This window comes from Tenrec ecaudatus, chromosome 16 (genome assembly GCF_050624435.1).
Source record: "Tenrec ecaudatus isolate mTenEca1 chromosome 16, mTenEca1.hap1, whole genome shotgun sequence".
In the NCBI taxonomy this organism is placed as follows: Eukaryota; Metazoa; Chordata; class Mammalia; order Afrosoricida; family Tenrecidae; genus Tenrec; species Tenrec ecaudatus.
In genome coordinates, this window is record NC_134545.1 from 8,502,682 (window position 1) to 8,527,385 (window position 24,704).

At 43.1% G+C, this 24,704-nt stretch overlaps 1 protein-coding gene and 1 pseudogene across 1 annotated transcript in view; one reads left to right on the forward strand and one right to left on the reverse strand.

Annotated features, from left to right (window-relative positions):
• SPPL3 (signal peptide peptidase like 3) overlaps positions 1 to 24,704 on the forward strand; it is a 150,861-nt gene that overhangs the window by 33,144 nt on the left and 93,013 nt on the right. The gene's annotated exons all lie outside the window — the stretch shown is intronic.
• On the reverse strand, positions 5,896 to 24,541 carry LOC142429500 (ribosomal protein eL22-like pseudogene; annotated as a pseudogene).

Consider the following 24,704-nt stretch of genomic DNA (forward strand, 5'->3'; position numbering starts at 1 on the left):
GGTTAACAGTTCAAACCCTCTAGCTGCTCTGTGAGAGAAATATAATTTCATATTCCTGTAAAGTGTATAGTCTCGGGATTCCTCATGGAGTTCTACTGTGTCCTGCAAGTTTGAAGTGACTTTATGGCAGTGTTTTTTTTGGTGTGAGTATATCTTCTAATGATAATTAATTAAGGGACCCCCAAACAGATTTTAACAAAGTACAGAATTCAGAGGAATCCCCAGTGGTCTTCTTTATCTCAGAGTGAAGCTGTCGTTCCAAAGACTGCCTCAGAACCACGGGTTTTGAGGAGTGAGCGACCTACCATGTTGGTAGTGTGCACAACTGCTATTGCTAAAAGCTGAGTAGCATCCCTTGACTCTAGATGTGAGGAAAAGTTTTGATACCTGTTTTGTGATTGGGAAGAGGAATGGATGTTATCCCTTTACAATGTACAACTTCTTGGGGTGGAAAACTAAATTAAAACATTACAAACATGGCTTTTCAGGGCAGATTATACCCTTTTCCATAGCATTTCATTGTATTCAGAAAGTGACTTTTCATTAACAGCCTTTTAATAATTGTAGTGAATTTCACACTACTCACAGGATAAAGTAAAATTCATAGATTGGATTAGGTGGTGATGGATATGCTCTATTGCACCTTCTAGTCAATTCGGACTCAGGTGACCCAGTATGACAGAGTAGAACTGCCCGAAAGCGGCAGATCTTTATGGAAACACTGCCACATCTTTTCCCACAGAATGGCTGTTGGATTCAAACCATAGGCCTTTCAGTTCGGGTCTGAGTGCTTTAACCACAGTGCTACCGGGGCTCCTTCTAGACACGGGGTAAATTCCTTAAACACAGTATTCCTTTTAGAGCATTTGTTGATGTGTTGGTGGGGTATTGGTGGTTCAGTGGTAGAATTTTTGTCAGGAGATCTATTTCGATTCCTAGCTAGTCGATCTCGTATAGGTTACTACTCTTTAGCTTATCAGTTCTCAAGCTGTGGGTTGAGACCCTTTTGGGGGTCGAAGACCCTTTCACAGGGGTTGCCCGATTCATAACAGTAGCAAAATTACAATTATGAAGTAGCAATGAAAATAATTTTATGGCTGGGAAGGTCACCACAACATGAGGAACTGTATGAAAGGGTCGCAGCATTAGGAAGGTTGAAAACCACTGCTCTAACTGGTGGCTTCTGATTATGATCCTGAACGGGTTTTAGCTTAGGTTCCCGACCAAGAAATACCTGTTGCTCTACTTCCTAAAGCCCTGTGTACCACAATAGTTCAGTCTGCACATGCTCACTGGGATGGTGTAGGGTCAGAAAATGCTTGGTGCCATTGGGCGTGGGGCCGCCTTGAGTTGTGGGGCAGCCAGCAACAACAATGTGCTGTACACATTGGACAGCCCAGGTACGGGATTTTTTTCCCCTTGACAGGACGTTCTGTTAGATAGGAGTGACTTAGATACACTCAGATTTAACTTCTAGGCTTGCTTCTCTCAGGCGCATGTGGTCCTGGGGCAAAAGAGTAGATAGATAATGGAGCAAAATTAGGTTACTTTCAGAAGGGGAAATTTGAGGGAATGGCAACGGAATAAACCGTTCACAATGTTGGCCTGTTCTGTTTTGCCAACTCTGAGAATTATATTAGGTCCTAAAACAGGGATGCTCTGGGCTGCCTTCCAATCTTCCAGAGACAACTTCTGATAGCAAGACCCCTCATGGAGACGGGCTGATGGCAGTCAGAGCTTCGGAGCTGCGCTGAGATGCTTCTACTTGCCACTGAATCTACAAGACTTTGCACTCACTGGCCTGTGATCTTCCTGCATTCAGCATCATTGCATGTGTTGCATGAGTCTGAAGAGGAATTTATAGATTTGTATCGGACATAGGGCCTAATATTGGACTTGATGTGGACGGGGCTGGGATATTTTCTCAATATTCAATTGTTCTTGTATATAAAGCTCTTTCTTATACACATATGAGTGTCTCTGTGAATTTGTTTCTCTAGTCTACCCAGACTAACACACTTCTGTACACAGTACACTGTGTTAAGCAGTAAGCCGGTTACTTCTTCCAGGTGCTCTTCGGACACCCTTGAACTGAGGATCATCTTCTGGAAGTTGTTGGTACAGTGCATGGGTGTGGAACTCCCCGGGACGTCCCAGCACCTGAGTCCCAATGTTCTCTGCCAGTGTTTGTCATTAGCATCCTTAGTCTTCTCTATTTGGTGGTTCTGTTCCTAACTCCCCCCACCCTGGGATGGGGGTAGGTATAGGGGTATTGTGTGTGGTTGTTTCATACAAAGAAGCACTGGCTGACGGACGGCAGCCTTCCCCTCCTCAGTGTGCTGCTGGTCTGCTTCCTTCTCCCTTGTGGGAAGTCAGTATTTCGTATTTTGAGCTGGTTTCTTTCACTTGGACGGATCTTATTATACCAAAAGCAAAATGTCCTGTTTGGGAAACGCCTGCCAGTGGCTATTCTTTCCTTTTTGAGGATTAGGCAAAACAGGAAGTTGATCTTTTCATTGCAAGGATTCTGTGACCGAATGGTGCTTAGACTCCGGGTTGCCATGAGTTGGAACCAACTTGACTGCACTGGACAGCAGATATGGGGGTGGGGCACCTTCTAGCTGGCAGAATTTTAGACCGCCTCTGCTAGTTAGCAGCGCATGTTTGAGTCCGTGAACCATCATTTTTGTGTGTACTAGTGTGCACCTGACTGCAGCAGCAGCAGGCGCTTTCTTCGTGAAACATAAAACGTGCTGAATGTGATTTATGATTTGACTAGAAAATCTCATAGACCTATCAGTTACTACTTTCTGATTTATAGGTGCAGGTGCTGGAAGGGAACTGACTGCTCACTTCTCTCACTGCCAGTGAGTTGATCCCCACTCATAGCGGGAGGAACAGAGTAAGATTGCCCCAGGGGATTTCTGAAGCGCTTGTAGCTTACCATACCACCAGGGCTACTGACCACAACACATTGCTCCTGATTTATTTAATTGAATTTTACTCTCTAATTTTTTTCTTACTGTGGTTTGGGTGAAACTTTACTGAGCAAATTAGTTTTCCATGAAACTATTTGTAGGCATTTGTTTTGTAACATTGACAGCAGTTTCCTCAGTGTAACCATATTCTCCCAGTTCGGATTCACTTGTCCATCTTTACTGTCTCTTGCTGCCTGGTGACCTCTGTTCTGGGGCAGATGCTGCCCTTTGGGTCCTGGGTGGTTAATGATTCCAAGGAGTATGAGGTTCTGCTGTTCACTGCTTGACTGCAAGGTGATCCCTGTGGGTGCCTCCAAGACCAAGTTTGAAGATGGCTGAGTGCCATGGTCTCCGAGTTTCCACTGGTCTCTTATGAGATCATTAAGTCTTTTTTTTTTTTTCCCTCTTTAATGATTTGGATTTTGTTCTACATTTGTTTTTTTCCCCATTCTGTCTAGGCCAGTGGTTCTCAACCTATGGGTTGTGACCCTTTTGGGGGGGTCAAATGACTCTTTCACAGGGGTTACCTAAGGCCATCCCCAAACACATAGTTCTGATGGTCTTAGGAACCGAGATACTGCTCCTCTGCCTCCAGGCAGATCCATCTACATGCATATATGTTGAGCTGGTGAGAAAGAAGGTATCTCAACCTTCCTACTGACGTTGGCTTTTTATGCATACTATTGAGAAATGTAGTAATGTAGTTTACTGTTATTATATTAAGACTGTTACCCATGCGACACCATGCTTCAAAACAAAATTTCATTTATTTGTAATTAATCACACTTATATAATTGTGATTTTTTATTTGTAATTAATCACAATATATCATTACATATTGTTTTGTGATTAATGCTTTAATGATGTTCAGTTTGTAACAATGAAAATACATCGTGCATATCAGATATTTACATTAGAATTCATAACAGTAGCAAAATTGCAGTTAGGAAGTAGCAACGAAAATAATTTTATGGTTGGGGGTTACCACAACAGGAGGAACCTGTATTAAATGGTCGCAGCCTTAGGAAGGTTGAAAACCACTGGTCTAGGCAGTTGTGGTAAATGGGTTTATACCAGTTAGTTCTAGTCTCAGGGTCATGGCTAAACAACCTAACTCACTTCCATTGAGTCAGTTCCAACTCATAGTGACCCCATAGGACAGAGTAGAACTGCTTCTATGGGTTTCCGAGACTGTGAGTCTTTATGGTAGTAGAAAGCTTCATCTTTCTCCTGTGGAACAGTTAGTGATTTCAAACTGGTGACCTCATGTTTAGCAGTCCAGTGCATAACCCACTCTGTCACCAGGGCTCCATCAGGATTATTTTAAGGCCCATTAATTTTTTGGACGGTTTCCTTGAGAGTGATTCCTTTACTGTTCTCTGCACAGGGAGAAACCAGTAGTTGCATCTCAGGTGTCCCTTGTTAGCTTTTAAGGCCCCAGTAGGATATATCTGGAACATTGCCTTGATGAACTGTTATGCCAATGACTAGCCATTCCCAGGTCTCCATAGTGTCTAATTTAAAAAAAAGAAGAAACCAACTAGAGAAGCTATTACCTTCTTGCTTACTCTTTTTTTTTTTTAAATGTGTCTTATTATGCGAACCAAGCCAGAATTACTTTATCTTTAACTGCTGGGGTATAATTTGATAAGCACCATCAAAATATTTCTTTAGCATTCTAAAACAATGCAGGGAGGGAGAGGGAGGGGATGTTTACACCTTTAACAGGTTCCCCTGAATGCTGAGGATTATCCTGGCCCTTCATGGTGTGAGCCCTTTCCTGTTAGAGCGCTCGTTGCTGCTGCCCACCTCACAGAGGCTATCCCACACACAGAACGTTTGGGCCTCCCAGGGATGCCGAGTTGATTGCTGACCACACCAGGAGACAGCTCAGTTCGTGAATCTTGATTGACTCTGTTGTGGTTGTTGCTATTGTAGAAACAAATAATAATTCATAATGCATTCTGTAGTTCTTCTGAATTTCTATAAACGTGTGGCTTTTCTGTGGAGCAGTTATTCTCCAAGTATGGTTTCTGGATTAGCATGCCTGTCTTGCCTGAGATCTTTTCAGAAGCGTAAATCTTGACTCTGCCTGGATCTGTTTAAATGTACCCGAAGCTCTAGGCTGTGGTTCAGCAGTCTGTACTTTAACAGATCCTCCAGCTGATCTTGATACACTGAGCTGAAATGTCCTTGAGTTTCATTTGCATCATTTTGGTCAATTTCACATATTTGTCTTAACGTTAGTCTTAATGTTGAATTCTCATAGAATCCAGACTTTCTGGAGCCATGGAAGGTGGATGAACCCAAGAGCCTATTGCCTCGAGATAAACTTGTAACCTCAAACCAAAAATAACCCCTGAAGTCTTCTTAAAACTAAACAGTTGGCTGAAGACTACTCATCTAGAGCATGATTTCATGCTCTTGTAAAGAACTATCTCTGTGGGATCAAATTGCCAACAGCAACTCATGAGGTCAGCTAGGAAGGTAGCGCGTGTATGTGCATGGAGGAGGGACAGTCCGGAAAAGGAGGGAGTGAATAGCTACATGGAGACATTGTTAGCTTAGTATAGATTTGCCATATATAGTTTCAACAACTTTTTTTTCAAAACCATTTTATTGGGAGCTAATACAGATATCAGACTATTTATTCCACAGTTAAGTTACATCAAGCGGTGTTGTACAATTGCCACCACAACAAAAAATTTTAAAGGTATCAAATCAGGAAATGTGATAAATGCCTAAACAATATCATTTTGCTATTCCACTTTATTGCTATTGTATGTATATGTTTATATATTTTACTAAGAGTACAATATTTTTATTCACAATAAATTTGAAAGCCCATTCCTGGATGTTTCTTTTTCTTGTGTGGTGCATTTGTCTTGTTCAAGAAAGCCTTCCAAGGAGGCTTCACCTAGTCCTCAGACTCATACTCACTTTGGCCTCAGCTCATCTGGAAGTGAAAAAGCTCCCAAGTCTCTTTGACACATGCATCTCCATGAAGTCCCCCATGAAGATTGCCCTTCTTAAAGTATTTCCTGGTAAGGTATTTCAAGTATCTTTGAGAGAACTGTGTCTCAGAAACAGCTGTCATTTTCTTTTTCAAGTATTCAACATGAACATGTCTGAGTTTTCCAGCTTTTCCATTGCCTGTAACCTTCTCCTGTAGGAAATGTGTAAAATGTAAAGATTTTAAAATGGCATCTTCTACTGGATGAGTGAGGCCCAAATTGAACTTCCAGCTTGACCTCTTAGGATTTCTTGGCTTTCTGTGATGCCTGTCTTTGAGCTTGGTGGTGTGACTCAAGTAGGCACGCGTGTGTGTATAGATATATCTATCTGTTCGTATATATGTATTTCGTGTGTGTGAGTGAAAGAATGTTTTATTACAACGAAGTTGAAGGAATTTAACTTCCTGTAATGAGAAATGTAGACCGTAGTGTGTACTCTGTATGTTAGAGCATTTTTTTCCCGCCATCATTTTATTGGGGGCTCTTACAGCTCTTATAACATTACATACATCAGTTGTATCAAGCATATTTGTACATACGTTGCCATCATCATTTCTAAGACTTTCTGCTTGAGTCCTTGATATCAGCTCCTCTTTCCCCCCTCCCCCCATCCTTTTGTATCCTTGATCAATTACATATAATTATTGTTATTTCTTATCTTACCATTGTCCTTTGTCTCCCTTCACCCACACATTTCTGTTATTCGTCCCTTTCATGGGGTGGGGGTCTATACATTCAATCTTGTGATGGGTTCCCCTTTTCTTACCCTTCTCCCTCCCTGACCCTCCCCCTACCCTTATGATATCACTAATCCCATTACTGTTTCTGAGGGTTTATCTGTCCTGAACTCCCTGTGTCTAGAGCTCTTATCTGTACCAATGTGTGTTCTCCAGTCTAGCCGAATTTGTGAGTTAGAACTGGGTCATGGTAGCGGGGGGGAACCCATGTATATTTTTATTGTCATGATTTTGGACTCTTTCTGAAATGCTCCTCCCATCTTCCCCCTCTGTTGCTGTCATTCACACCCTTCAGATGCCCTGTGTATATCTTTCCTTGTCTGGCATAAGAATTCTTTGCTTTCAGATATAAAATAGCCCTGGAGACATAAAAAATCCCTTATATATGCAGACATTTTCTCCTTCATCTGCGTGCCTTCGGCCAGAGCAAGCAGTAGTGTGAGCAAATGGGATGGTGCAGCAGAATATCCCTTTAATCAAACATATCAATTGACATGCACATGTGTATGACAGCAGAGTGGGTGTTACCAGTATTGTGTGTCTTCAGCCATTATATGGACAACCAACTCTGTTCTTCTTTTTTAAAAAAATAATTTCATTGGTGCTCGTACAATTCTTATCACCATCCATACATCAATCCATTGTTTCAAGCACACTTGTACATTTGTTGCCATCAACATTCTCAAAATGTTTTCTTTCTACTTAAGCCCTTGGTATCAGCTCCTCATTTTCCCCCTCCTTCCCTGCTCCCCCCTTCCTCATGAACTCTTGATAATTTATAAATTATTATTTTGTCATATCTTATCCAACTCTGTTCTTTACGGATGGAAGAGCACAGTTTTGTTAAGGTTGGGGTGGACAGGCAAGAGCGAAAGGGTGCAGGCCGACAGTTGCAAACCATTTGCTTAGGCACCATGTAGGACCCCAGGAAACTTCTCTGGGCATCCTAGGATATTTGTAGTTTTCTACGGAGACTCAGTGACATCTGCACCTAAATTACCACCTACCCTTCGATGATGTCATATTCTTATAAAGCTGGGGTCTTGACTACTGTGGAAAAGTAAAAATCAAGTTCTGTATGAACATTGGTATGGAACAGGAAATGAAGAGTTCTCAAAAGGTGCTCAGTCAGTCTGCTTGGGCAAAAAATACTGGCGTCTACACCTAACAGAACCATTGTCCCATGGTTCTTTTGTCCTAGGAGGTGTCCTGAAAAATGACTCACTGTTTCAGGAAGCCACATCTGGGCAATGTAAGACCTTTGCCATGGACTCCTTCCCTGTAGGCTACAGAGTACAGGGAAGGGCGAGGAGAAAGACCAGCTTGAGATGAGTGGTGTGTTGGCTGGGGAGAGATGGTCAGCGTTTGGGCTGCATGGACTCTTAGGCTGGTCTGTCGGCTCTGGTCAAGAAACAGATTTTCCCTCGTCCATCAAATAGGACCCGATGCCACCACATGAAGATGGTACGAGGTACTGTACCTTATCAGCTTTTCCGAGGGTACTACTGCTTTTTGGAAGGCTGAATATTGTCCCTGCCAAGGTGCCCCTGTTTGGGTCTCTGGGACCTATGACTGGGAAAGGAGTTTTGCAGATGGGTTTAGAGGAAGGGTTTTGAGATGGTAATATTATCCCAGTTACGCCCAGGGGTCCTGAGAGAGGCGGAGACAGGAGGTGAGAGTGAGCTGTAGGAGATGGTGTCAGAGTGGAAGCTAGTGGTGTGAGGAAGTGGCTCTGAGCCAGGATGCGAGACCAGCAAGGACATGGGCTCTCCCCAGAGAACTCAGACCCAGCCCTGGAGGGCAGCCTCATGAGACTCATTTTGCACATCTGACCACCAGAATTATAAAAGAATTAACTTGTTAGTCACAACGAGTGCACTAATTTGTTATAGCAACAATAGAAGACTAGTAGGGTGTTGTTCAAGTTAGAAAGGGGCCGTTCTTTGAGAAACGCCAGGTTTGTTGTCAGAGGTCCCATATGCTTTCCACGCTGTAAGTCCCTAAAACTTCCCTAGCGTGTGGCACCGCTTCCACAGCCGATGCCCTGCGCTCTTAGCCCTCACGCCGCTCTAGAAACTGGGAGAGGGAAGTAGATTGAAAAGTGGCAGTTGGGAGGACTCACTGACCTCTGGGAAGGTCTCAAATAAAAATAACTCTGAGGAGCTTTATTTGATGAAGGGGGTTTCTGGAACTGGGTTCCCCTGTTATCCCCCAGGAGCTGCCCTTCTCTAGCCATTCCTCAGATTTCTGACCCAGGGCAATCAGGGGTTACTTCAGAGCACTTCTTCAAAGCTGGTTGGCACACTAGAGGGTTGTGTTTCAGAACCTCCTGTGGTGCAGACATGGGACTTTCCACGGCCCGGTGATGGAGCTGAGGGACGCATCTGACCACCGTCTGCTCATGTAGCTCAATTATACTCTGCTAGGAGTGGGCGTTTTTAGTCTTTATCAGACACCTTTAAAAGAATCATTTTATTGGAGGTGGAGGAGGCTCTTACAAATCTGTCGGAAGCCTTTTAACCCGACATTTTCAAATGAAAGTATTTCACCACAGGTTGATCAAGCAGCAGCTGTCATACAGAGTGTCGAGAGTGTGGAAGCTTGGGGGATGAGAGTATGTGAAAGCAGGCCTAGGACCTGCCACCTAAAAGTGTTCTAGAGTTGCTGCGAAACTTTACAAAACTTTACAAAAAAGTAAAGACCCGATGTTTGATTCACCAGTGACGCTAGTTCATAGCTGACAAGATGACCTGCTACAAGCCAGACATTTCCGGGGATATAGTCTCATATATCACATGCAAAAGCCACTTTATGCAGAACATATTGGGATCTATTTTCCAGACGAGAGAGAGAAAGAAGAGGCTTTCTACTTCTGTAAAGAGTTATAGTCTTGGAAACCCACAGGGGCAGTTCTACTTGTCTTATAAGGTCACAATCAACCTGATGGCAATGAATCTGGTTTCGTTATTTTCTAGATGGATCTGGATTTTCTGGGTAGTTTTACCTGAATTTATATATTAGTAACTGCCCTAAATCTTTTAAGTAGTTGTTAGTATAAACCAGTGACTTTTGAGTCGATTCTGACTTAGGCCGCCCAGGTGATCAGGCCCCATCCTCCAGAGCCTTTCCAGAGATGATTTTTTATGAAGCAGGTTGCTGGGCCTTTCTTCTAAGATGTCTCTGGATCAGCAGTTCTCAACCTGTGGGTCGTGGCCCCTTTAGGGGGGTCAAACAACCCTTTTACAGGAGTCGCCTAAGACCATCGGAAAATACCGCTCCTCTCTCTATCGCCAGGTGGGTCTGCCCACATTCAGATGCACCCACATACGAGTACGGGGCGTAATGACATCATCGCACCAACTCCATGAAATACATGCCATACAAATACAGGTGTATGTGACAGGGATGGTGCCATAATGTTCTTACGGGGACCGGTCACACAGGTGCAGAGAGCAGCTACTGTGAATAGAATAACCTCTGTGTAGAAAACAGTATTGGAAGGAAGTAAAGTGACACTTCATGAATTATAATTACTGGATAAAATATAAAACCATGTACAGTAAAATCATCAACTACTGCATCAGCAACACAAATAACCTGTACCATGGGAAGTTAATCTGGATGCTGATCAATCTTTTTATATTCAGCTCTGGATGATGTGAATACTGCCCCCTTGTGATAGTAACAGGTATGTAAAAAAACCTGGTAAATGACAGGAAACTTTAATGAACTGTATTGACTGAACTATGTCACATGTCATCTTGTATTATTAAAGCTATTGTTATATATTATTTTCATTAGCAAACCATCCAATGACAATGGATAACCTAGAGAAGAACATTAAGAAGAGGAAATATAGTGAGGATTTTTTACAGTATGGTTTTACCTCAATAATTACAGCAGGAATTGAGAAACCTCAATGTGTTATTTGTTGTGAAGTTCTATCAGCCAAATCTATGAAGCTGAATAAACTAAAACGCCATTTTCATAGCAAGCATCCGAGCTTTGCCGGCAAGGATACCAACTATTTTAGAAGCAAAGCTGATGGACTCAAGAAAGCCAGACTTGACACTGGTGGCGAGCACCACAAACAAAACGTAGCAGCCATTGAAGCTTCTTATTTGGTGGCGCTCAGAATCGCCAGAGCTATGAAACTTCACACCACTGCTGAGGATTTACTGTTGCCAGCAGCCAAAGACATTGTTCGAGTTATGATCGGAGATAAACTTGTTATGAAATTGAGCTCAATTTCCTTATCTAATGACACTGTCCACTGAAGAATTAGATGACCTGTCTGTTGATATTCTTGATCATGTAATCCAGGAAATTAAATCTGCTCCACTTCCAATATTTAGCAACCAGCTTTTGAGGAGTCTACAGACGTTGCAAACTGTTCACAGTTACTGGTTTACGTGAGGTATATATTAAAGATGGCGTCTTTAAAGATGAGTTTCTATTTTGCAAACCTCTTGAAATGATTATTATTGCACGTGATGTATTTGACACAGTTGGTTCATTTCTGAAAGAGCATAAGATCTCTTGGGAAAAGGTGGTATTTGCACAGATGTTGCTCCAGCTGTGCTAGGATGTCGATCTGGATTTCAACGTTTGGTGCTGAATGAGTCACCAAAAGTCATCTGAACTCAATGTATAACTCACCAGCAAATATTAGGAACGAACACGTTGCCACAAGCGTTACAAGAAGTCATGAAAAGCATCGTAAGTTCTGTCAATTTTGTAAAGGTGAGCACTTTTAAACAGTCACTGTTTTCACACTGTGCAACGAGTTGGATGTGCTGAATAATGCTCTGCTATTTCACACTGAAGTGGGATGGTTGTTGAGAGGAAAAGTTTTAAACCTGTTTTTGAGCTTCGTGATGAACTCAAAACATTTTTTAATCAGAAAGCAAGACTACAATTCGAAGCACTTTTCAGCAATAAAAGTGAACTGTAGAAAATAGCTTATTTGGTTGACATCTTTGCCACCTTGAATGAGTTAAGTTTATCACTGCAAGGACCAAATGCAACATGCCTCGATTTGTCTGAAAAGATCCGATCATTCCAAATGAAACTTTAGCTTTGGCAAAAAAAAAAAAAAATTGGATGAAAATAAAATTTGTGTGTTGCCCACCTGATCTGCTTTCTTTGAGGACCATGATATTGAACCAGGCAAATGGATTATGATGATAATTTCTGTGAAAGAGCACTTGCACATGCTTGCAGACGAAATTTCATTATACTTTCCAAATCTACCTGACACCCCATTTGCACTTGCCAGAAGCCCATTCACAGTCAAAGTTGAAGCTGTTCCTGAGACAGCACAAGATGAGTTCATTGAACTTATTAACAGTGATGCAGGGGGAACTGATTTCTCTACAGTGCCAGATACAAAATTCTGGGTCAAGTGTTTGCAGTCATATTCTGTTCTGAGACTGTTGTGCCTTCTTCCATTTCCAAAAATATAGCTTTGTGAAACAGCGTTGGTTATCAAGTCTAAATACAGAAGTAGACTTATTGTGGAAGATGATCTTTGGTGTGCACTTGCAAAGACTGCCCTGAGAATTTCTGATCTGGTGAGAAAGAAACTATCTCAACCTTCCCACTGACATTGGCTTTTTATGAATACTGTTGCAAAATGTAGCAATGTCATTTACTGTTGTTATATTAAGACTGTTACCCCTGCTACACCATCCTTCAAGACAAAATTTCATTTATTTGTCATTAGAAATAAATATTTCACAATATAGATTTGCATATAGTTTCAGTGATTAATCACTATGCTTTAATTATATCCAATATGTAACAATGAAAATATATCCTGCATATCACATATTTACATTACAATTCATAACAGTAGCGAAATTACAGTTAGGAAATAGCAATGAAAATAATTTTATGGTTGGGGGGTCACTACAACATGAACTGTGTTAAAAGGTAAGGGCATTAGGAAGGTTGAGAACCACTGCTCTGGATGGAGTTGAGCTTCCAGCTTTTTAGTAAACAGCAGAGCAGGGACTCTGCTAGTGTAAACAGGCTAATTACCTGTTTTACCTTCCTCTGTAATGGTGCCTGGCTACTACTTCAAGGTGGAGATTCGAACCCACCAACTGCCCCAAGGGAAAAACTGTGGCAGTCTGCTTGGTATATAGGGCAGCCTAGGGAACCCTATGGAGCAGCTCTACTCCATGCTCACTAAGGGTCAGGAGGCGTTTGTCTGTGTTTTGTTGTTAGGTGTGGTTAAGTCAGTTCTGACACATAGTGCCTATGTTCAACAAATGAAAGACCACCTGGTCCTGCGCTCATCCTTGAGCTCCCTTGTTTTAGCCACTGTGCCAATCCATGTCAAGGGGCTTCCTCTGTTACGCTGCCCCTCTACTAAGCATGATGTTCTTCTCCAGGGACTCGTTCAAAGTGCGAGACAAACCTCACCACAGTAGTTTCTAAGGATCATTCTGGCTTTACTTCCTCCAAGACAGAATTGTTTGTTCTTTTGGCAGTACATGGTACTTTCAATGTCCTTTGCCAGCAGCACAATTCAGATGCATGCGATGATTCCTCTTCTTTGGTCTGTGTGGTTTGTTAATCCATTAATAGCTACCGAACAATAGTTTAGGAAAGGGACCCAAAAAACCCCAAAACTCCAAACTCATTGTCATGAGTCATTGCTGACTCATGTGACCCCTGTGGGTTTAAGAGACGGTAGTTATTTTGGGAGTAGAAAGTGAGACTGTAGCTATTTATGGGAGTAGAAAGCCCAGTCTTTCACCCGAGGAGCCACTAGTGGTTTCGAACTGCCAACCATACAGATAACAGCCCAGTGCTGTAACCACTAAGCTACCATGGCTCCTTAGGAAAGGGACTAGTTGATTTTTTTTTTATGTTAAGTTGGTATTATTAGATGAAATGAATTTTTTTCCTAGAAAAGGCTAATCATTTGCACAGTCCAGGCATGTAGCCTTGTTAGACCTGGTCACAGCAGGAGTGACTGTGAGTCAGTCAGCCTAGCTTTGGTTTTACTTTTTTTAATGTCAACAAACAGTTTATAAAGTAGTCAAGTTTGCATTATGCCCTGGGCTCTGAAAGGTGGTAAAAAAAGAAAACTGCATACCAACCACATGATCTTCACCTGATCATTGGTGTCAGTGGTGCTGCATGTAGAGGGCTAAAGAACGAGTCACAGGAATGCTGTTTTCCTGGTTACTTTCTTTCCTTACTGTTTCCTGAGGGTTCAGATGCAGTCTCCCTAAAGCCCAGTGTGACATGGAACCGATGCTGATTCTCAGCAACCCTATATAGGACAGGGTTAGAATTGTCCCATAGGGTTTCGGAGACGAAATCGGTGGGAATAGACAACCTCATCTTTCTTTCAGAGCAGCGGGTGGGCTTAAACTGGTGAATTGGCAGCAGCCCATCACTTAACCCACGGTGCCACCAGGATTCCTGTAAATATAATGAGATGCGCTGAATGAGTGGCAGCTTAAACTCTGTGTGAGGATCTTGCTTTCCTGAACTACTTTCTTTGTTGGAGTATGACTTTTGGAAATGAAGGTGTGCTTCGTGGCTCACCCAGAGGTCGGCCATAGGGACTCATGAGCGGTGCTTTCATTAGCACTGACAGACTTGTAGACTGTGGGTAGGTAGTTCTAGAGGTCTAGCCCTATTTGGGATTTGGAAATGAAGTAATCAAAAAGTAATTTAAAAATTACCAATTTGACTAACTTTATTCTTAAATATCCTGATGAATAATTACACAAGTCCACTTAAAATATGTAGATGGTTAAAGGAGGACAATATAGCAATTCTCAAATAATAGTGGTTCATCTAGCTTCTTGGGGCCATGGGTGGTGGTAGCCACAGGCAAACTACCACTGTGTTAAAGGTTATCACTATTCTCAGTCATTCAGACTGGACAAGAAATACTAGTACTCAAGTGTCCCTCTCCTTCCCTCCCAGCTTCTTCCTCCTTCAGTGTGTGAACCATGCCATCCCCACCCAGAGTCAGGCCTCACTGCTCCAGAGCTGTCGGACTTTGTTGCTGGATGCTTTGGCCTCTCCATCTAGGCTCTTTTCTTGACATTGTTTCATGGTCTGGCTAGGCATCCTAATAAGTGGCCATTGGAGAGACTGAGGTGACAGGTTGCCAGTACAGCCTTTTGTCCAGTGTCAGTGAGAGCAGCCTTGAGACGCTCTGCCTGGGGCGGGGGAGGAGGGGAAGGGGGTGCTCATATTAACCTTTTTCCCTCCATGAATCCTGGGTGCTCTGGTCAGAGTCACCATTCAGCTACTCCTGAAGATGGTTCGCCACTCAAATTAGAGCTGATCCCTCTCTAGTGCACCAGGTAAGGTAAACACTGCTTAGCTCATATTTTAGTAGCATCAGGCGACACACCTCTGATGGGAGGTAGATAGAGGAGGACAGCCACCCGTGGTCTGCCTTTGGACCCCGACGTATGAGTAATGCCCCTTTTGTGATGAGATGAACAGCCCACACCAATGGTCACTTTCAAATAAACCTGATCTGAACCCCCAACCTCCCCCAGGGAGGGTAACTGAATCTTGACTTTTCTCTTTTGCTTACTCCCTTCCTCCTCTCTTATTCAGTGTGAAAAACATTGTGACATCTTCCTTTCCTTTGGTTTATTTGCTTGACTTGAATTCCTTTTCCTTATGTTTGGCTCATTGTAGAGTGGAGTTTGAGGCGCTCGGTGCAGGAATTCAGTAACATAATGTTTTCCCTGTTTGTGTTTCTTTTTTGTAACTGGCATTTTATTTGTTGTTTTGAGATGAATACAGAGACATTAGAATTTGCACACAATTCTAATACATGTACCAAAATTCCAAAATGGCATCCTTTTCTACATTTTAGTGACTTTCCAACTGTAACTCGGGAGGCACTTTTTAAAAGAGGTTATCAAGAACCATTATCTTCAAATGTTGATAAGCTGTTACATTTTAATTCTAATACTAATTCACAATTTAATGTCACACCCACTACACAGCACATAACAAAGTGATCAGGAAAACTGGACTACCACGACCAAATGTGTTACAGAATGCACACAGATCTCAAGAAAGCCATGGTGACACAATTCTATTTAAAGAAACAAAGCAAAAACAAAACCATGGAAACAAAATCTTAAATGTTTAAGTCATATAAATGCATGACAGTGACTCCAAATTGTCATTAAGTATGTTTTGTATTAGGAATGCAAAAGCTAACCCCCGTCCCATGGAATGTTATGTTGACACCCAAGACAGTCAAACCTTCCCACAATTTAACATCCCACGATTTTCTGGTTGTACAAAAAAAACCCAAAAACCAGTAGATGATTTCATCTCTTTTTTTTTCATGACTCTTTACAGTTTATTGCATGCAGGAGTTACACTAGTCCAAGTTAAAAGTGGACTCCAAATGGTTACATCATACAAGCTGTGAGGTTTTAAACTTGTGACAAGGGACAGAGGGAATTTTACTACTCATTGCCAGCAAATCCTCACTTAAGCTTCCGTGAGCCACAAGCACCCATGAACCTTCAGCTGGTTGTCCTTAGCCAGTCCAATCTCTACAAGGAACTGGCATATGTTCTTGTGCTGGTCACCCTGGAGCTGAATCGCTTCTCCATATTCTGGATGCTTAATCGCAGTACCATTGCAGGCAAATTTCTTCTTAAATGCCTTCACTAGTTTCTTTTTGTCGTAGTCATCAGCAATCCCTTGGACAGTAGTTAAGGGTCTTCCTCCTGTTGCGCTGTGATGTTGACTTCCTATCTGGATATAATCCTCGGTCCCCGCAGGCAGCAGCAGGTCATCACCCTTACTTGCATCAGCAAAGGGGTCGAAAAAGTGGAGGTTCGGGATAGTGGACACATGATCGGTTCCTTCTCCTCAGTGGAAACAGCCGAGGAAAGTGGCAGCTGGAGAAGGCGGGCAGTGGGGACGAGGGGGCTCGAGGGGGAGGCTGCTGAGTCCTCAGTGGCGGGCGGCTCTGACTGGGACCCTGACTGGGACCGATTTCATCTCTTAAAAGCATTTACACTTAAAAAGAGAGAGAGAGAGAGAGAGAGAGAGAGAGAGAGAGAGAGAGAGAGAGAGAGAGAGAGAGAGAGAGAAGTGGGAATTCCTCCTCCTTGAAAATACTTCCAGAGTTACTAAAAAACTTGCATTTACAAAATAGTTGATAAAAAATATTCTTCTGGATTGTGCAAGAAGGGAGATAACAGGACCCACTGAAAAAACATGGTAGATAAGCATTAATCAGACTTGTCTTCTCTTTCTCCTGCTTCATCAGAGACTACTAGATTCCCTTCGTTTTTCGCTTTTCCATTTCCGGCAGGTAAATCTTTAGTTTCTTGGTGAGCTCCTTCAGCTTGTTTTCCCTTCACTCCCCCTTTCCTTTTTACTTGTACTTCTTTTGCCTGAAAATGTATCCTTTCCTGCTGCATTTTTTTGGCTTCATCTCCATTCTTGCAGGCGCAGGTTTTGCTGACAGCTTCGCCAATCTCCTCTTGAGCTTCTTCACTGACCATTCAGCTGGGCTGACCTTGCTTTGGGGCATCTTGGCTATGGGAAGGACGCTTGCCAGATGCCTGCGGACTGTGGGTTGACTGGCTGCTGCCGCTCCGGCTGCCCTCTATTTGTGTTTCTAAGTCGGAATCTTATTCGTCTACTTCCTGCTTCTAAGGAGAAATCCACAGAAATGGACGTTATCGGTACACAACTTAATGAGCACACAAATCTGACCACCACAGGACTGCAGTCACCACATGCACACACACAGCTGAGGGCCCGAAGGAAGCCCCCACAAACCCTCCCCTCAGCCCCCTCGGTGCTCTGCGCCTCCCCTCTGTTCCAAGCACTTCTGTGAAGCTGGTTTAAAAACTTCATAGTTGGTTCTATAAAAGGTGTAACACTTGATTGCTTCTCTTCTTTCTCTAAGCCACTTAAAAAAAAACCAAAATAGATTGTTTTTCTTGAGAACCTTGCTATTGTATTTTTAAGAAATCTGGAACCAGTTTGTTGCAGGTTTTTAAAAACCCAATGGTGGCATAGTGGTTACAAGTTGGGCTACGAGCCAAAAGGTCAGCAGTTTGAAATCCCCAGCCACTCCCCAGGAGAAAGACTGGGCTTTCTACTCTCATAAAGAGTTAGTCTCAGAAACCCACAGAGGCAGTTCTACCCTGCATTGTGGGGTCCCTATGAGTCAGCATTGACTCTGCAGGGAGATTTTGCATGTAAGATTTGTTTCCTTTTTCCAGTTTCCAGTGCGAGACACTCACTCAATAAGCCCATCTCCCTCCTGCCTCATGCTTGGGCTCCCACCCTCAGACGTCATAGGATGAAGCGAGGTCAGCCTTTAGGCTTCTAGGACAAGTATTTTAAGCTGAAATAACAGCTATGTAAGTAAAGCAGAGACTACTGGAGTTATCTAATCAATGTAAAATCTGTTTGAAGAGCTCAGCATGTGTCTTTGGTAAAATTAAGTGACACACTAAACAAATGGTACAAAACCCTGTGTTTCAAATGAAGTTATGAAATGAGAAAATTATTGGATTTTATCCTTTCTCTCAACAATATTCCTACTTCTCAGTCATTCAGTCAGAATATGTTCTGAACTTCTGCTGTAGGTGTCAGGCAGTGTACTGGGTTCTTAGGACAAAGAGGTTCAAAAGCCAAGCAGGCCCCTGCTCTTATGAAGCCAGACTTCTGGCACGGTGAGGACTAGCAGGGAGCCACAATGAATAAGGATTTCATCAGTGGTGAATTCTGAGCAGAGAAGTCAAATCGGATGATACAGGGATTGGGTGACTGAAATTGAGTAGGCCGGAAATGCCTGAGGTGACATACAAGCTGGTGTCTGAATAACAAGAGACAACCATACAGAGATCAGCAGAAGCACGGTCTTACAAGAACAAATGGTCCTCAAGTGGAAGGGAGTTGGGGATTCGAAATCAGAAAAGAGCCCTCTCAGACTGCACGGTAGTGTTTGTGTTGGGGTGGTAGAACGCCAAGGAATCAAGTTAAGATTGAGGCCAGATAGGCAGCCCAGAGACTGGATCTTATCAGTATTGAGGGAAGCCATCTATACAGAGGAAGGATTTTAAAGGAAGTTGTGGTATAACGAAATTGAGGTATAAAGAATGGTTGTGTCTACCAGAAGGGGGCCTCAACCAGAAGAGCAAAACCTGTGACCTCTATCTAGATATGTAGAGAGATTGGCTTTAAAGAAACATCTCACATAATTGTGAGGAATGACTTGCGCTATTTGTGGGCTTGACAAGTCCCACATTTGTAGGTCAGACTGATTCCCTTCTCCATGGCTCGTAATGTTGGAGGGGATGGTTAACCCAAAACCTGCAGGTCAGGCAACAGGCTGGCGGCCTTTGCCGGCATACATCTCAGGAAGCGAGTCAGATGTCAAGCTTTCCGGATCAGGAAAGAATAGCTAATTTTGCCAGAACATTTATTTGTAACGTGGATGAAGGCGACCCTCACCCCCACACCACCCCCACCAAGAAAACGCCTTTTTCAGTTGATTGACTATGCAATGGGAGGAGTTTAGCAAACCACTGAGAATTATAGCCTAGTCAAGTTGATAAATCATGTTAACCATCCTGTAGGTCAGTGGTTCTCAGCCTGTGGGTTGCGACCCCTTTGGGGGGCCGAATGACCCTTTCACAGGGCTCTCCTAAGACTATCGGAAAACACATATTTCCGATAGGCCTAGGAGCTGAGACAGTGCTCCTCTGTCTGTCTCCAGGCGGGTCCACCCACATGCAGATACGGCCACGTATGAGTACTTGGCGTGAAGACTGTTACCCATGCTACACCATGCTTCAAAACAAAATTTCATTTATTTATAATTAGAAATAAATATTTCACAACATAGAATTACATATGGGTTTTGTGATTCATCACTATGCTTTAATGATCAGTTTGTAACTTTGAAAATACATTTCTGCATATTCAATATTTATGATTCATAACAGTATCAAAATTTCAGTTATGAAGTAGCAACAAAAATAATTTTATGGTCGGGGGGCACCACAACACGAGGAACTGTATTAAAGGGTCGCGGCATGAGGAAGGTTGAGAGCCACTGCTTTAGGTGATTGATTGCAGTAGTTCAGCACAGAGATGGCGGTGGCTTAAACTGGGGAGCTACTAGTGGAGAGAGAATAAAGTAGATTTGGAATATGCTTTGAAAGGATGGTCACTTATATTTGACTCTTAATGTGAAAGTGGATGGTGGCTTTACTGACCTGGTGAAAAATGGGCAAAGAGCAGGCTTTTGATGAAAATCAAGAGCTTTGTCCATTTAAAATTTCAGACACCTGTTATTAGATACCACCACTCATCTGTCAATATGTTGTGGTGTGATGGCTTGTGTGTTGCTGTGATGCTGGAAACTCTGCTACTGGTATTTCAAATACCAGCATGGTTACTGAAGTGGACAAGGTCCAGTTCTAGTTTCCAGACTTAATGACATACTAGGAAGGAGGACCTGGTGATCCACTTCAGAAAAAATAAATTGCTCCCTGAAAACCTGGAGCATTTTCTGTTGGAAGGTGACCTACTCAAGTTGGAACACATTCAAAACATGCCTGGGGAAGAGCTGCCTCCTCAGATAGAGCAAAGCTTTCAAGACCTTTGTTTGCTGTTGCAGCTTGATTCAGAAGGAGAAGAAACGGCTGCAAATATTCTTTCTTGGTAGTGGGCGGTCGGTGAAAAAGAGACAGCACTTTAACGAGATGATTGACACGGTGGCTGCAACAGCGGGCTTACACACAGCCACCGTGGTGATGGTGACGGTGGTGCAGGACCAGGCATTGTTATATTCACTTATAAGTGGGGTCACTGTGAATTGGGACTGAATTGAAGATAGCTGGCGACAACGATTAGATAATTAATCAGTTGCAATTGAAAATGAGACTCTGGCGTTTCAGGGAGTGGCCAGGGTGAGTGGTGTAGGTTTGGAATTCAGCAGTAGAGAGCAGTGAAGTTGAAATTTAGCAATGGGGAAAATTATATAGATTGAGAAAGGGAGGAACTTCTTCCAGGGCAATTGACAAGAAAAAGCCAGTTAAAGTGGCTAAGAAGGACCAGCCAGGGAGGTGGGAGAAAAACTGGATTGTGGCATCCAAAAACCAAATTCACTGCCAATCGATTGACTCTGCCTCATCAGGATGCTGTACAACAGTAGAACTGCCACTGTGGGTTTTCAAGACTGTAAATCTATATGGGATTAGAAAGCCTCATCTTTCTCTTGCAGTGCAACTTGTGGGCCTGAACCACTGGCCTTGTGGTTAGCAGGTTGCTGCATCACCCACTGCATCCCCAATGCTTTTGTGGCATCAGAAACACCAACATTTGGAAGTTTTGAGAAATTGGGGTGGGAACAGTTGACTGCTACAGAGAAGTCAAGTGGTGGTGGTTGAATGGCAGTGAGTTGATGCTGACTTATAGTGACCCTCTGTACAATAGAATGAAACACTGTCTAGTCCTGAGCTGGACCCTTTGCCATAGTTGCTACGCTTGAACCAGTTGTTATAACCACTCTGTCAGTTCATCTCCTCAAGGGTGTTCCTCTTTTTGGCTGACCCTATACTTTACCAAACATTATGCCCTTCTACAGGGACTGGTCTCTCCTGAAAAAATGTCCTAAGAATGTGAGCTGAAGTCTTGCCAGCCTCACTTTTTTTCTATCTTTTAAAATGTTTGCCATCATCATTTTCTTTTTTTTCTTTTAAAAATCATTTTATTGGGGGCTTAGACAACTTTTATCACAATCCATACACACATTCATTGTGTGAAGCACATTTGTACATTTGTTGCCTTCATCATTCTCAAACATTTGTCTTCCACTTGAGCCTTGGTATCAGCTCCTCATTTTTTCCTCCCTCCCCCCCATGTCTTACACTGACCGATGTCACTGTTCACCCACTCTTCTATTGTCCATTCCTCTGGGAGGGGGTTTTATATAGGTCATTGTGATTGGTTCCCTCTTTCTCCTTTCACCTTCTGTTTACCCTCCTGGTTTTGCTACTCTCATTATTGGTCCTGAGGGGTTTATCTGTCCTGGATTCCCTGTGTTTCCAGCTCTTATCTGTGCCAGTGTACATGCTCTGATCTAGCTGGATTTATAAGGTAGAATTGGGGTCATGATAGTGGGGGCAGGAAGCATTGAAGAACCAGAGGAAACTTGTATGTTTCATCGGTGCTATACTGCACCTTGACTGGCTCATCTCTTATTTGTGACCCTTCTTTAAGGGGATGTCCGATTGTCTACAGATGGGCTTTGGGTTTCTACTCCATACTCCCTCTCATTCACATTGATATGATTTTTTGTTCTGCATCTTTGATGCCTGATACCTGATCCCATCGACACCTCTTGATCACACAGGCTGATGTGTTTCTTCCATGTGGAGTTTGTTGCTTCTCAGCTAGATGGCTGCTTATTTATCTTCAAGCCTTTAAGACCCCAGACGCTATCTCTTTTGGTAGCTGGATACCATCAGCTTTCCTCACCACAGTTGCTTATGCACGCATTTGTCTTCAGCGATCCCATAGGGAAGGTGAGCTTCACAGAATGCCAGGTTATTAGAACAAAGTGTTCTTGCGTTGAGGGAGTACTTGAGTAGAGGCCCAATGTCCATCTGCTACCTTAATACTTAACATATAATATATCAATATATTTACACATGTACATGGTTGTATTTAGACCTCTATAAGTGCTCTTTGCCCCCTAGTTCTTTCATTTCCTTTTACTTTGCTCTTGTCATACCATCATGTTCGGCCTTCATTTGGGTTTACAGTAATTCCTCTCAGTTACATTGCCCTTGATTAGGCCTAACAGGCATCCTACACCCTCCTCACCATCGATTTAGATCATTTGTTGTTCCCTTGTCCCCGGGTTTAATACCCAGCTCCTTCCCCCCCCCCCTCCCCTTCTCCTGTATCCCCCTGGAACCATCAGTCCCATTGCTTTCTCCCCCTGATTGTTTGTTCCACCGGTCTTATCTAGACAAGTAGAGACAACAATAAGCACAAAACCAATAAAACAACAAAAGAAAAAAAATCCCGACAAAAACCAAAAGAAAAGCCTATACATAATTCAAGGTCTGTTTGATGGCCTTTGGGAGTCGAGTCTGATGGGGTGCCATGCCCTGGCCCCAAAGTCTATTTTTGGTATTCCCTGGGGACTTCATTGCTTTGCTCCCCTTGCTGCTCTTTTCCATGCCCTTAGCTTTTCTCCCGCCTGCGTGGTGAGGTCAGATGGGGGGTACGCTTCCCACACTGTGCCTCCAATGCTGTCTCTGGAGGCTCTATGGGTCAGTGAGGGGAGGTTGTGTCTCATGGTGGGACTGACCCTCTGGTCCTCTCTGTGCATTGACTTCTCTGAGCAGGAATATAGTCCTAGGGGCTTGGTGGGCCAGGATGTGTTCCACTCTGTCTCCTTCCCTCTTCATTTGCTCCTGTGTGCTCTGGTCAGATGTGCCCCTCTCCCTGAGTGGGGCTGGCCCTGCAGACCTCTCTATTGGTTCCCTGCTTCATGCCTGTATATTGCATTTATGTCTTCGTGTACCAGGTTGAAGTCTGGTTCCTCTCTCCCTCTCCTGTGAAGATAAAAACAACATCTTTCCCTTGGGTGGGTTAGTGCCCTGTTCCCCCCTGCTACCCCTGTCTTTTTCTTTCTTTTCCCCTCCTTTTTAGTTGGCAACCATATGTATCCCCGGTTGGGTCTGGCCCCTGCCATACTACCTGGATCTCACCCCAGGAATGCATGTATAAAGTAGGTTTTTCCGTATCCCCTTTTGCATTTTTAAGCTTGCCTCAGAGACTCATGTTGTCCTTGTCCTTTTGTGCTTGGCTTACTTTACTTAGCATAATTTTCTCCAGTTCTTCTGATGCAGCAATGTGCTTCATGTGTTCATCACTGCTTTTTAGGGATGCATAGTACTCCATAGTATGTATGTAGCACAGTTTTTTAAGCCATTCATCGGTTGATGGAAATTTGGGTTGTTTTAAACTCCTTGCAATTGTGAACTGTGCCGCAATAACCATTGGAGCAGAGATGTCTGACCGTGGTTTGTTTCTCGCCTCTTCTGGGATTGCTGGGTCATATGGTAGCTCAATTTCCATCTGTTTTAGATATTGCCAAATTGATTTCCATAGTGGCTGTACATACCTACAAGTCCATCAGCAGTGGATGGGAGTTCTATCTCACCATGGCCCCTCCAACACTTGTTACTTTCTGATTTTTTGAATTGGGCTATCTTTGAGGTGTTAGGTGGTATCTCATAGGTGTTTTAATTTGCATTTCTCTTATGCCAGCATCACTTTTAAGGAGCATTCTGATTGTACTTTCTTCGAGATAGAGGTCAGATTCGATAAAAACAACAGTGACATTGGCTTTGAGAGGTACAGTTACTCATGATCTTAACAGGAGCATTCTCAGCAGACTAGACTTGAATGAAGGAGAGAATAAAGTGAATATAAAGTTAGTGAATGTAGACAGCTCTTAAATCTCAGAGGGTTATATCAAGAATAGAAAGAATATGTAATAATGCTATTTTCTGAGAGGATAATGATAGTAGACCTGTACTTTGTGTCCAGTTGTGAACCTACAGAAATGCTGCTGTGTAATTTACATGTGTCTGTTCCTCACTTGGAGCCCCAGACACGTGCAGTAGAACTCTGCCCTTCCTTCATTGAGCTGCACCTGGGGAGGAGCTCGGTAACTCACCTTCACTAGGCTGAGGCTGTCGTCGTAGAATGCACAGGTGACATAACCACCTCCTGGCTTCCAAATCATGATCCATTGGCCCATTTAGGCTGCATGTTTTTCAAAGTTGTCTTCTTGGCATTTCTTTCACTAACCTGAAGGCTCGCTTGCTAAGGCTTTTCTTATTATTGGTTTACCTTTTCCACTGTGTTTGAAAAATACTTTAGCAAGGAGTGCCATGTATGCTATCTGT